General features: G+C 31.5%; 1 protein-coding gene across 1 annotated transcript in view; it reads left to right on the forward strand.

Moving 5' to 3' along the window:
• The first annotated feature begins 8,374 nt into the window (after positions 1-8,374).
• The window catches only part of LOC108972626 (tiggrin), a 15,030-nt gene continuing 13,232 nt past the window's right edge, over positions 8,375-10,172 (forward strand). The window contains exon 1 of the mRNA XM_018939284.1: positions 8,375-8,671. The gene's annotated coding sequence lies outside the window, so the exon portion shown is untranslated. The remainder of the gene's footprint in view (positions 8,672-10,172) is intronic.

Raw genomic sequence — 10,172 nt, forward strand, 5'->3', positions numbered from 1 at the left:
CCAAGCGAGCTCGTCAGCCAACTCGTTGCCGGCTACACTTTTATGCTCTAGCACTCAGAGGAGGTGTTCATATTTGTAATTGATGTTCAGCACTCTTGCATCTCTAGCTCAGATCACTTTTAGTGCCGCTTTACTATAACTAAGTATGGCAATATGTTGAATACGATAATTACGTTGGATATTTATTTCTACACATCGACTAAAAGCAAAGACCTCTGCTTGAAATAAGCTCAGAGAACATTCCATGAGTATGGGAAGTTCGGTCCATCGTCTTCTTATGCCTGTATGAATGCCTTTCTATGTTGTATGTCTATGTTCTATGGTTTGTCAGAGTACCACTAGTAGATTTATTAGTAGATCAAGAGTTCAATCATTTCAGTCAGTTTTACTGGCGAGGTTAACTTTAAACTTATTTGTGAAGTGTGTTTTTTCGTAACGGGATATCTTCGGAGGGAAGGTCTTCACTTGTTGAGATGATTTCATCTTCATTTTTCCACACCCTTTGGCTGCCTTGAGTAGTACTATAGAAAAGTTTCGTTGTCTGGTTGTGTGTTATATGTATAGAGCGGTTTGCTATTTAACTTTCGGGTCGATATGACCGGCCGTTATTCTCGCAGGATTAAAAGCTGCTAATCTTTGATAGATAAAAAATAATATAAAATCAACATTTGTAACATTTGCTGAGTTCAGCAAAGCTATACATTTTCATTGATGTTGACAACAAAAACAATAACATGTATTTATGATTGAATTTACATGCCGTGGAATAAGGAAAATTTAAGATGATTTGATAGACACAGATAGAAGTATAGATATAGATACATATGTAAGTATATGTATATACATAGGTATATAGATTAAGACTTTTACTTCATACATACATACTAATATATATGCATATGTACATGTATATTATTGTGTATGTACTATACATGAATCAATAAATTTCCTAGTTCTTTCTTTGCTGCCACCTATCATCAGATATGACTAATGAGCTCATGTCTTCACGTGTATTTTTTATAGTTTTTAGCTTTTGTGCCAAAAATATTACTTCTAATTAGAACTGTTTAACTTCTATGCCTGTCACATTTGTCACGCAAAATTAAGTTATTAAGCATAATTTGCGCTCATTAATGATGTGAAGACAGAACTAAACAAAGGGTGACCAATTATAGAGAATGGTGTGTGGTTGAAGGAAAGATCGACGTACGATGTTGGCTAAAATAATAGAAACAAAAAACACTCCGCTACTTAATATCAAATTGTTAATTATGTATGAAAAATATGTACAACTAACTGACATCGCTTCAAGCATTGATAAGGGTACTTTATTGTGTTCTTTTTCTTTAGTCGATTTCGATTTTAATATTTACCATATTTTGCACTCTTTTAAGTGACTACGTATGGGAATAAATAGAACTCCGGGAAACATTTTGCAACATTTTATGTTTGTGTCGTAAAATAGGTTTAGACAGAAGCTTTTAAGCAAAATGACGTCAAAAGTGGAGCTGTAGACAGATGGAATTAATAATTAATTTGCTTGGATAGGAAAATGTAAGACGCAAAAAATAAGAATACTGCCTCGAAGCCTCATAATTACATAAAAACTGTTGAACAAAGAGGACTATGTTAATAGTGGAGAATGTCATGTTACCAAATGTGAAGAAGAAATGGCCTTAAAATTATAGTTTTCGCAGCATAATGACCCCAAGATGCCTCGAAACTTTTTAAGAAAGAGCTCTTAAACAAAAAATTGATGTTATTACCGGTCCAATCTTCTAATTTACTGCTTACGCTTCAGGGTTATAGCCGACTTAACAACAGCGCCAAGTCGAGATACCAAGAGCAGCCAAGTCCTTCTCCCAATGATTTCACCAACGGAGTGGAGATCTACCACTTCCTATTCCAATGCACTGACGTGTACTAAATTAAAAACCTTCAAGAGTTGTTGTTGTTGATTTGATGTCAATGACCTCCTTATATCTAGTACAGGCCACCGTTCTATCAACTACGATATTCGCAAAGGACTGCGAATCCCACTTATCGGAAATAATGACGTACTTGTAGACAGTTCCTCTCCGTCGAGGTGGTGTGTGTCGATCTTCCTTTCAACGATCTTTTCCAAGATTTAGCGCATATAAAAATGTAGTCTATAGTTGATTTTCCAGGTTTAACTGATAAGGTCCAATCAGTTTGGTGATAGTGGGCTACAGTTTTTCGCACACTACGATATTAAGGACCTTATCCCACAGATTGTGGTTCTAGGTTCCAATCGTCGGGCATGCTTTCATTTGACCATATCTTGCAAAGAAGGAAATGCATGGTTCTCGTCAGTTCTTCCCCGCCGTATTCGAATAGCTCGGTCGGTAATCCATTGGCCACTACCACAGGGGACTAATTGCTATTCGAATCTCATCATATTCGGGCAATGAAGCATCTATTCCATCGTAATCGATTAGGATTCACTGCCGTTCAGCAGGCTGGAGCAGTGTTCTCTCCATAACTTCGGTATGAGCTGAATATCGGTCACTGGATCATTTTTTTAGGTCTTACAATAGTCTAATCCTCTTAACCTAAATCAGCTGGAGTAACGAACGCAACAGCTTGTTTCTATTATTTTTGCCAAAACTGTACTTATGCGTATACCGATTTGGTTAAACATATGCCTATATGCATGCATGTATGTACGTTGGCAAATGTTTGTACTGCTGTGGCCAAAATGCCAGGTGTGGGGGTTTCCTTTTCATTTCGTATAATTTTTTGTTTTTTTTTTTCTTCCACGAGCGCCGACTTTTATATATTCTTCCAAACAGCAGACAACAACAGACGCGCTAACAAGATGAACGCGAACCGCAAACAATAAATTCAAAATAGCGAAAAAGAGAAGAAAATTAGCCGCGATTTTCACATAATTCTTGGATTTACACCCGGACCTGTAGTCTTCTGCTAAGGAAGTCGTATTTGCTGACAATTCTAATGTCGTGTATATTATTATTTTTTATTATATTTTTTTAACGTTAAACGCTTGCATCTTCATTTGGAAATTCATTAAAATTTGTATGCAAGCAACATAACAGTAATAAATACATATATGCAAAATATTGTAGAAGTCTCGAAAAGCTATGTAGCTATCAGCTAAAGTGCAGTCCATTTCACTTTTATTGAAAGAGCACTAGTGCAAGGGATTACAACAATTTGTCGCGCTGAATCATCCGCCAAGTGGAATACTCAGGCAAACATATGAAAATATACACACATACATACATATATATATCAGCGGTCATATTTGTGCGCCACCTACGCCAAGAATTGTAATGCCAATAATTGCACGTATGAATGTTTGTATGTATGTGCGACTGTGTTTGCATGCGCTTTGATATATTTTCATGAAGCAAAGATCATTACCAAACGGAACTGCCTTCGAAATTAAGCAAATCGCAACATCTTGTGTGGGTGTGTTCGTAATGCCGCTGCCGGTGCGATGCAGCTGTGTGTGTGTCATATGAATAGCATATTATATCTACATTAAGGCTCAAGATATATATCCATATTCAAATGTTTGCGCATTTATTTGTCATCAGTTTCGCAAAATGTTGTAAAAACATTTTTTATTGCTGGCGTCGTTTGATAAAAAAAAATTTCAAAAAAAAAAGTTCAAATGCAAACCCGATTTTTTAATAAAATTCAATTTATGGTTGCGCAATTTTTGTCGTGACGCCACAATTGGCAGAGTGAATGCAATACTGTGTTCTTAGATTTTTAGAAAACTCCAAGTTTTTTGCTATCGATTTTGTGTGCTAACAAGGAAACGAATCTCTTTCGTCTAGCCAAAGTGCTCGAAAAGCATTGAAACGATGAGACCGAATTTTCGATTTCAAATGCTTCCAGGGGTACATTTGCTGGTTACAACCTTTTCAGTTCCGATTGGTGGTAATCTAAAACCAGCCCAAAATAACTGTGATCAGTTAAATGATGTCGACAGTATGCAACAAATACTCTCACCTAATGGCTACACCATTTCTGGCAGGCTCAGCAGCCAATCGCTAATCACCACTTCGCTTCCAAAAAAATTATTATTACTATAGATAAAAATAGGTAACGATAGAAGGACTAATTAAATTTTGATTTGTAAAAAATGGCGGCTTCGCTAAAAAAGTGATTGTTTTTAAAATTCATATATGTATGTCAAATTCATGAACCTATGTCGCATCAAATCATTCGAACGGACTCGCGAAAGATGTCAAGCTCTATTTTTCTAACACTTGCCTGACGAATTTTAATGATGCTTGAAAACCTTCCTTCACTTTTTTAATACATTTTCCTTAGTTGAAGAGGTCGAAGTGGCATGTCTTCAACGATCTATCGACAGTCTTTGAAGGATTTATACCACTCGTAGGCATGTATTTTTGATAAGACCGAATCGCCATAAGACTTTTCTAACATTTGTAATGAATCCACATACGAAATTCGGTTAGAAATGCAAAATTTCGGACAAATTCTTTGTTCGATATTTTTGTCCATTGTAAAAATCACAACGCACTACTGAGGTGTACCCACTTAAGCAGCTGCTGTAAACAAACTGGTTGACAGATCACACTCATATTTGACTTAGCAACTATGTATAGTTCTACCAACTTAGCAAAATGCATTTTTTGGAAATATTATTTACCTGAGATATTTAAAATTCCATCATACTTCCCTTGAAATCGTCTGTTGTTTTGAAATGCAACGTTTGGTAACCAAAAGTGAACTAGTTTGAAATTAGTATATTTCTTCACAACTGTGTATTTTTGAAATGCATATAAAGCATTGTATTATTAAAACGAGAAAACCCCATATTACTTTGCGCTTTTTCGGTAAAAGCCGTTTCGGTTTTATACCGTCCGAAATTTTATTATTCGGCATACGTGACATGTATTTCAAGCAACAATTATAAGAAACAATTAAGATTTTTTGGCTAAATAAGCATTTGGGAATTTGTGTAGACAAACATAGCAATGAGCGAGAAAGAATATTCTACTGATTATGTGGACGTGAGCTAATCTGCAACAAATGCAAAACAAAAAAAAAAAAAAACAAAAAAAAATCAAATTTTTAAAGATATCTTCAAATTTATTTATTTTTAATGAAACAGAACGAAATGAGTTTTGTTGTTGGTCAGTCACAAATCGGGCGTTTTAATGTAATATTGCAACCATTGTTCTATGCAGACTGCAGAAAATACCAAAAAAAAAAAAAAATATTGAAGTGTTGTTATGTTACTTGTAAAAAGTATCAGACATTCTATACGCCCTTTTCTAATAAAAAAAATATTAAAGAGAAGGAGTAGATAAAAAAGTATTCGCTGCTTTCTTAATATTCCAGTAGGATACAAGGCTTCATCTCTAAATAATAATGTAGAAACTTGTTCCATATTTATTTATTTATTTGTTTAGTTAAGTCTATTATAAAATTATGACTTAAACTGTTATAAAATGATAAAATAACAATAAAATAAATAGATAACTTAGTTGAAAACAGAATTAAAGATGTAAATGAAGGAACCCCAAAAGTGAGAAAAATCAAGTAAAACTTTCTCTGAAATCTAGTTAAATTCTCGTACATTTTGTTTTCTCATTTGTAAAGTAGAATGGGGAAATAGATCTGAGGCAATGCTTAGGATTATTGAAATTATTTTTTTCTATATATGAGTCAATACCTCTATTAATTACATCGCAAATAAATGAAAGGCTGAGAACGGACCGCTGATTTTCAAGTGATTTAAGGCTTAATATCAATGAACGAGATTCATAACACGATATGGGGTTAACAAACTTTAAGGAGCGAAGGGTAAAGTTAAGAAAAAGCTTTTGAGCGCGTTCAATCCTACTAAATTAGGATAAACAGTATGGTCTCCAAATGAACATAGCACACTCGAAGACAGAAGGAACAAAATATGTAAACAGGAATTTTAGCGTATAGGAGGCGCAAAATTTGGAAATTGCGAGTTTGGATTTYATTATTTCCATTACTCAATTATTTTTCTTCCAATATGATCCTTAGATCACGGATCGACTACATCGGTTCGGTATATTGGGCTAAGTGAGAAGATGAGATGATTTTTACAAATTTCCACGGCATACTTAGGTATTTTGACCAAAATGTGTCGACGACAGTTTAAATGTTAACCTAGGTCGAAATATTTTAAATACCCTGTTCTCTAAGAAATGTTAATTTTTTCAAGACATGTGGACCTAACATCGGTTAGTTTACAAAATAGTGGTTGTTAAGGCTAGATATATTTAAAAAATTATAACAAAAAAACTGGCGTTGCAATTAAGATTGAGAGACTCGTCGAATTTATGAGTGAGTCGTTGATTATTCATAGAAAAGCCTAATTTAAAAAACAAATTTAAATAAAAAAATTTCGATATGCTATTTCCCAAATTATGTTCACTTTAGTTTAACCGCTGAATTAGGTCGAAATATTTTGCTATCCTATTTTTTTCGAAATTTTAATTTCTCCATAACATGTCGGCCAAACTAACGTTAGTTTATAAAATAACAATCATTAGAATTACAACTTCCTTGAGAATTATAATAAAGTCCACTGACATTACAAACAAGACTGGGAGACTCGGCGAAGTTTTGAGTGAGGAAATGGGTTTGCACTTAAAATTCATAATTAATAACTTTGGTAGCGTTCATAAAAAATCAAACTAGAAAAAATTAAATAATATAATCCAAAAGTCCCCTCATTGCTAAAAGTTGTCACAACGCATTTACTTATACTATTATATATTATATTAGATATAGTTTAACCGCCAAATTAAGTCGAAATATTTTGTATATCCTGTTTGTTCTTCAAACATGTGCAAGAACCACAAATATTAATTACTACTATATGATAAGAGAAGAAGCTAGTGATTATTTTGTGGTCGGAAATGCCAAAAAAGTGGAAATCCATCGTAATTTTTTTACTTTTTTGCATTACCATAACTAGTTCTAGAAATGCCGCTTAAACCATTTAACCTTAAAAGGTCGTTAAGTAGCGAAACCGCAACGCATGCGTAAATTCAGTAGAAACGAAAAAAAAAACAAATGAAAATAAATATAAACAACATAATGAATATCAACAGCTAGTTATTAAAAATAAAAATTAAAAACCGGTTTTAAGTAAACATTTGAAATTCATTCAAAACTCGCGAAATATGAATCACAATTTTGCATTCGAACGGAAGCGGCGAATATACGCAAATATTTCTGTTAATATTTATTGATGTTGCTAAAATTATTATTTTCTTCTGAGAATTTATGGGTGTAAATGAGATTTAAGACATTTAAGTGTAGATTTGGAACACAGGTGTATGCATTTTTTTAATGATTAAAAAAAATTCTTTTTTTTTAMAAAAAAAAAAAAATTGGGCTTAAATATTTTTTTTTATCAAATATTTATTTAGAAAAAAAAAAATTAAAAAGAAGAAGTAAAAAAAAATTATGAAAAGTAAAAAATATATTTTTGTAAATTTATGAAATATTTATTTCAAAATGATTAAACAAATATAATAAAATTTGCTTATCTTTTAGTTTTTTTAAACTTAAAATAAAATTTAATAATATTCACAACAACAAAATTTGAAAAAATTCACAACAACAAAAATTCAAAATTCCCCTGGGAAATTTTAGTTTGGCGCTTTTTCGAATTACTTTATATAAATTGCTGTAAATTCCTACACATAAGCAAACGGTAAACAATTTTGCGGCGTGATAAGCGACGATGATAAGCGTGAATGATTTAATAATTAACTGATACGCCGTTCAATTTATTAAATATGTAGATCACTTCAAAAAATAATATTTACATTTTGTTATAATTTGTCGGAAAACCAAATTTGAAACGCACAAAAATCGAAAAGCACTACAAACACACACACACTCACAAAGTGCGCACCGTCGCATCAAATCTGTTGTCACTGATGACTTAATAACCTCAACAACAAAACCGCATACGCCTCGTCTGACGACTTGTCTCGTGTATCGCACGACGACGGCTACGTCATCGATGCGGCTGCCGGCCAAAAACTGTCTCAGCGCATTTATGCTTTATTTTCTCGTCTTTTGTTTTTTATAGCAAGTTGTTGTTGCTTGTTGTTGTGGCTTTTATTGTTGTATCATAGTGTTGTTTTACTTGTTGTTGTATTATTGTGTTTTGTTTTTAGCTATTTATGAGTAGAATTACTTTCGGCTTCGTCGAGTTCTCAGCTCAGCGATCAGCACTCAGCCAGACGCACACACACCACTGCACACCAACACATGCACATGCAGCGGTACAGCGGCGATCGTTTTCATTTAAGTTCGTTACGGCGGAGATTTTGAAATCAGTTGGACACTTGCGGTCGTCGCGTTCAAATCGGAAAAGTTTTCGAAATTCTAAGCGTCTATAGAATAGTGCTGTGTGTTTGTGTTGGTGTACTTGTGCTTATAGAATTAGTTTGAGCACCACTGCCGTGACGTGTGTTTGTGTGCGCGCTAGAAAGTCCTTGCTGAAAGGATCAAGTGTGAAATTTGTGTTATTTATTTAGAATAAATACATTCGAAAAGCGGGCGTAGTGAGAAACAAACACTGCCAATTACTCTGAAGTAGTTTTAATGGAATATTAGTGGATTTCACTTGAGCATACAATTATTGAATGTGAGTTTACGGTGAATAATTGTGTGTAAATTAAAAAAAAATTTTTTCTTTTAATTTTAAAACTTCGTTCGAAAATATTATTTTTTGGGTGAAATTTCGAAATTATTTTTAATTTCTGTATTCCATATGCAAAATTTTAAAAAATTTCAGCAAAAGTTGGAAAAATATATGCACATATGAAAATTTCTGAATTTCAGTGAATAATTTTGTGTAACTTTTTAAAAATTCCTATTTTCTAAAATTTCAAAACTAAGTTCGAAAATATAATTTTTTGGATGAAACTTCGAAATTAATTTAATTTTTGTGTTCCATATGCAACATGTTTGAAATTTTCCAAAGAAAGTTTGAAAATGTATATTTTTTAAGTTTTACAAGAACATTGGAAATTTATTTTTAATTTTCATTAATTTTTTTTTTGTTACAATCAATATTTGAAAATAATAATCTCCAAACTAAGCTCGAAAAATATTTTTGAAATTATTTATTGGAAATTCCATATTTCTGAAAAGCTAAAACTAATTTCGATTTTTTTTTAATTCCTGATGAAGGATGGAAATTATTTCGGTTACATATTTATTGGAAATTTCATAGATTTGAACTAACTCAAAACTAAGAATTTTAAAAATTAAAATGAAATAATTAAATTAATTATATTTTTTGACAACATTCTTTGATACGTACAATTTTTGAAAATTCCATAAAATAAATCGAAAAATTTGTACTTTTTTTAAATTTTTATAGACGAATTTCAAATCGTTTTATTTTCGATAACATTTGTTGTTACATGCAATTTATGAAAATTAAAAACTATTTACTTTTATTTTTTCAATTCATTGACGAAAGTGCGAAAAATATTTTTGTTTTAATATTTTATGAATATTTTAAATTATTTTAATTTTTCATTAAATGTTTTTGCGAGTTATAATTTTTGGAAAATCTTTTTTTGTTTTTGAAAATTTCAAACTTAGTATGGAAAATATGTGAAATTTCGATATTATTTTTAATTTTCCTTAGAAGTGTTTTGCACCCATTCTTTGTTTTAAAAAATTATCAGTTTTTGAAGATTTCAGAACAATTCTTTTGTTTTGCATGAAATTTTTAAATTACTTTTAATTGTCATTAAATCCTATTTTGGAAAACCTCATAAATAATGAGGATTTTTTTTTTAATTCTAATATGGAAGTTCGAAAAATAGTTTTGTTTTAATTTTTTATGAAAGTTTTAAATTATTTTTAGTTAGTAAAACTAAGTTTCAGATATATGAAAGTTCGAAATTATTGTTAGTTTTCATAAACATTTTTTTGTTCACACATTTTTGAAAATTTTCTGTTTTTGAAAATGTTTAATTTATGAAAATTTTTATGTCTTACGTCAAAATTCAAAATTCTTTTAAATTTCCATTAATATTTTTTTCCAAGCAGTTTTTGAAAATTCCATATTTTTGAAAATCTCATAATTAAGTTTGAAAACTATCTATTTTTTGAATTCCTATGTGGAAGTT

Source organism: Bactrocera latifrons, unplaced genomic scaffold (assembly GCF_001853355.1).
Source record: "Bactrocera latifrons isolate USDA-ARS-PBARC rearing strain unplaced genomic scaffold, ASM185335v1 scaffold_41, whole genome shotgun sequence".
NCBI lineage: Eukaryota > Metazoa > Arthropoda > Insecta > Diptera > Tephritidae > Bactrocera > Bactrocera latifrons.